Source organism: Heterocephalus glaber, unplaced genomic scaffold (assembly GCF_053883595.1).
Source record: "Heterocephalus glaber isolate CG9 unplaced genomic scaffold, H.glaber_assembly_v1.0 deba00001442, whole genome shotgun sequence".
NCBI lineage: Eukaryota > Metazoa > Chordata > Mammalia > Rodentia > Bathyergidae > Heterocephalus > Heterocephalus glaber.
The window spans coordinates 43,358,325-43,362,666 of NW_028258296.1; the positions used below are offsets into that span (position 1 = coordinate 43,358,325).

At 41.0% G+C, this 4,342-nt stretch overlaps 1 protein-coding gene across 1 annotated transcript in view; it reads left to right on the forward strand.

The window, feature by feature from the left end:
- Nucleotides 1-3,296, forward strand: part of Eeig2 (EEIG family member 2) — a 99,184-nt gene extending 95,888 nt beyond the window's left edge. Inside the window, exons 14-15 of the transcript XR_015452022.1 lie at nt 1,232-1,380; nt 2,213-3,296. The gene's annotated coding sequence lies outside the window, so the exon portion shown is untranslated. The remainder of the gene's footprint in view (nt 1-1,231; nt 1,381-2,212) is intronic.
- Nucleotides 3,297-4,342: the final 1,046 nt, after the last annotated feature.

Below are 4,342 nucleotides of genomic sequence, written 5' to 3' on the forward strand. Positions count from 1 at the left end.
GTAAAGTTGGTCCAGAAATGCCTGAGCGCTAAGAAAATATTCTTTCAGCTCCCAGACCCTCAACTCGTTTTTTCTACACGCGGTGGACTGAATTTTGATTACTTGGAAAACAGTGTATGGTGTCTTGCTTTCCTTCCAGAGACTCAGCTTGCCACTTTATATAAAAATAAAGATAGCATTTTCTTGTCTGTGATGGAAGAGTGAGGGGAGGAGCGAAGATGCCTTTGGGAAAAATGTACTCTTATTTTAAAAGTCAAAAGCGGGTGTTGCCGGGGGTGGTGGAGCATGCCTGTAATTCTAGCACTCGGGAGGCTGAGGAAGGAGAATCCCTGCAAGTTCGAGGCTAGCCTGGGCTACCCTGAAAGACCCTGTCTCAAAAAAACAAAAAAAAGCAGGTGTTTACTATTGAATTTATAGCATGTTAATATTAATGTTAAATGATACACTGAGGCTGCATTTTCATAGAGCGCCTACCATATGCAAAATCACTGTGCTGTTTCAGGGTAGCCTAAAAATAAATTACACAAATCATTTTGGTATTTTTGATTTTTGGTTTTTTTTGTTTTTTTCTGGTACTGGGGATCAAACTTAGGACCTTGTGCCGTGCCACTGAGCTAAATCCCCAGCCCTCATTTTGGTATTTTGGAATTTAATCTTGAGGGAGGGTAACTCAAGTTTCATACATGCAATGATAGTATCACATCACTGTTGGAGAAGTTCCTGTTGGCCCAGGAAAGCTGTACTTTAAACAGACTGTTAATATCATTCCAGTTTTAGTACATGTGCTGCCAACGCAAGCACAGTTGTGAATGTTTGAATACCACTAAGCTGTACCCTGAAAAATCATGAAGGGCTCTGGTATCATTCAGTGGTAGAACACTTGACCAGCACGTGCAAGGCCTTGGATTCAGTGCCCAGCACCACACACACAAATTGCTAAAATGCTAAGTTTTATGTAGATTTGCCACAAATTAAAATTGGAAAAGGAGTTTGAAAGTTAATAAATAATCGTGGTGTGGGGGCCCACACCTATAATTAATCCTGGCACTCAGGCACTGAGGCAGGAGGACTGCCATGATTTCAAGGCCAGCATGAACTACATAGTGAGACTCTGTCTCAAAAAAATCAAAAAAACAAAGTTAATAAATTATCTACACAGGATCCCTGGGTCTAGAGTTTTTGCCTCGAGAGCTAGTTGACCTATTTATGAACTTGAATTCTTCCTGACCAGAGCCACCAAATGTGCCTGTTTCCTCATTCTCCTGGTCTACGAGGCTCTGAGCCGGTTCCCAGAGCGTGGAGATCAGCCTGCATTTGGACAATCACCAAATTTTCACTTTTTCAAGCTGTCACCTGTATCTGCTCTATCCCACACCTTAGGTAAGCCTTTGTCATCTCATTTGTGTCATCATAACCCACCTTCCTCCACCAGATTCTAAGTCCCACTGAGAAACAGATTTATTATCTTTTCACAAATTTGAGGTCAAACTTAGCATAACTACTGATTTTTTTTGAAACAGGATCTGACTATGTTGCCTAGGCTGGCCTTGAACTCAAGATCTTCCTGCCTCAGCCTCCCAAATACCTGGGATTACAGGCATATGCCACTGCCCCCAGATTTTAACTACTGATTTTACTATTACTCCTTAACATTTGGAAGTTAATATATCATCTCCGAGTGAGTTCTCAAGATTTTCAGTTGAAAAATGTATTAAATGAGATTATTTGGTAAATTGGTGTATAGAGCAGCTACTATGTACTGGTACCTATCACGTACTGGTTTGAGTGAAAACAGTCTTCTCACAGCTTCTACAGTCCAGCAAGTACAGGAGTCTGGCGTGCAGTAGGGAAACAGAAGTTACCCTGAGCCAGACATAGTTGTGCACACCCGTAGTTGCAGCTACTTGGGAGGCTGAGACAGGAGAATCACTTGAGCCCAAGAGTTCAAGGCCAGTCTGGGCCACCCTGTCTCAATTTAAAAAACAAAATAGCTACAAACAGTTGTCCTGGATGCCAGCTGCGTTTTTAATAGGAAGAGTCATTGGGGACTTGTGAGAGAGTGATTGTACTTTTGCATGTAATAGGAACATAAATAGTTTGTCACCAGAAGGAAGACTGACAGATTAAGATTCAAAATTCTTTGACTCTACTATAGAGAAATGTAATCTATTTCTTTTCCATTTGAATCTGTGTTTTGTTTTCTTTGACACAGGATCTCTGTGTTGCCTATGTGCTCAGGCTGTCCTCAAACTGCCAGTCCTTCTGCCTCAGAACCTGGAGTAGCTGGGACTACAGGCTCATGCTCCTGTGCCAGACCTGGGTGTTGTGATTTCACCAGTGACTAGAGTACTGCAGTGCCACAATCTGGGCCCAGGTCTTAAGACGCTGACAGTTTCTACTTCCTATTTCTTGGAACAGTCACTCATGGCACCCAGAAACATACTGTGAAGAACGGGAAGCTCCATGGAGAGGCTCACATGGTTAGAAAACAGAATCCTCTCCTCCCTCACAACCCTCCAGCCAGTGATGTGAACCTTTTAGAGACCAAGTGCCCAAACTGCAAGCCAAAACCCACTTATTTATCGCGAAGTGCCAACACCGCAATTAAACCTAATACATACTGAGGTTTTAGTTTAGAAAAAAACAACTCATATACTTGGCTCGAGTGCCGACAGAGAGGGCTCTGCATGCCCACCACCACGGCCACCACCTCTCAAACAACCAGCTTGCTTGCTGGCAGTGTGAGTGAACCATTTTGGAAATGTATTCTCAACACTCAGTTTAGCTACTTTGACTTCCTGAGGTCTATTAGAGCACCTTTGCCCACATACATAAGGAGCTTGAAGTGCCTGATAATTTCTATTTCCCTAGAAAAAAAGAATTAAAATGTCTTATGTACCACCAACTCCCCATGATGAATGTAATCATTATGTACAATAAACATGAGCTAATAAAAGTTTTAGAAATTTACATTTCCCATAGATCAGTGGCGGCAAACCTATAGCAAGTGAGTTTTGTTTTGCTTTTTTTTAAGACAAAAGATGTTAAGTATGAGTTGTTTTTTCTAAATGAAAACCTCAGTATTTAGGTTTAATTGCTGTGTTGGCACTTTGCAATAAATAAATGGGTTTGGGGTTGCAGTTTGGGCACTCGGTTTCTAAAAGGGTCACCATCACTGCCCTAGGTAGCACTTGGGCAATGAGTGTTAAGGAAATATTGTATAAAACTTCAGCTTCCTGGTCTCAGACTTCCAGCCTTTAGAACTATAAGGAAATAAATTCGTGTTGGTTAAGTTAGCTAGTCTGTGGTATTTTGTTATGGCAGCTCAAACAGACTAATATTTTAAATTAAATATAAAACCAGGTGATATGCTACCAAGCAATAAGAGGACAATATTTAGAATATCTTTTCTATCAAGCAAGAAACAACAAAAATAATCATACCTTATCAATTTTCTACAACTTAACTTCTAACTTTTGAGGGTTTTAAACTGTTTGGTCCCTCTCACTGGTAAGTAGTAATTCAGAGAAAGTTATAATCCTCCAAAAAGAAATCCATGAGATGATCTTCATTCTCTGGTGTGATATTAAAGTATCACAAAATAACCAATTTCCCAGTGTTGGGTATTTTCTTTCTACAGAGTTGTCATGTGTAAGCTATGCCGTTAACATAGACTCACTTTTGTGTCTTTCCACAATGCCAGAGTTTACTGAGTAACAATAGATTCAGAAGCTACATCAGTTGCTTTGGCTTTACTTCACAAATATTTTGGATTTCACTTGGAGTCTAATTAGGGGAATCACAAGTTCATTATTCCAGTCTTAATTACTAATAACTATAGCACTTGTCTTAGTCACTTTCTCATTGCTGGAACAAAATGACTGCCACTCACAATTTAAAAGAGGAAATGTTTATTTTGGCTCATGGTTTTTTAGAGCATTCAGTCCATAGTCAGCTGATTCCAATGCAGGAAGTGCATGGTGGGTCTGGTGGAGGAAAGCTGCTCAAATCATGATGGCCAGGAAACGAGAGAGGGGTGGAACCATGGAGGGAGAGATCCCCTTTCATGTTATGCCCTACCTCCATCAAGGCCCCACCTCCTAAGAAGTCAGCTACAAACACATTGATGGATTAATCCACCCATGAGAACAGCGCCCCCACAATCAATCACCTTCCCAAAGCCCCACCTCTGAACACCTGGGGCTTTTGGAGGACATTCTAGATCTAAACCATAACCATAACGGCACTCAAATCATACATCACACTTCAAGCAATTATATTAGGTTATAGGAAGTTGGAAAGGAGCAAAGAGGCTGAGCCATTTACACAGGCAGTGCAAAGC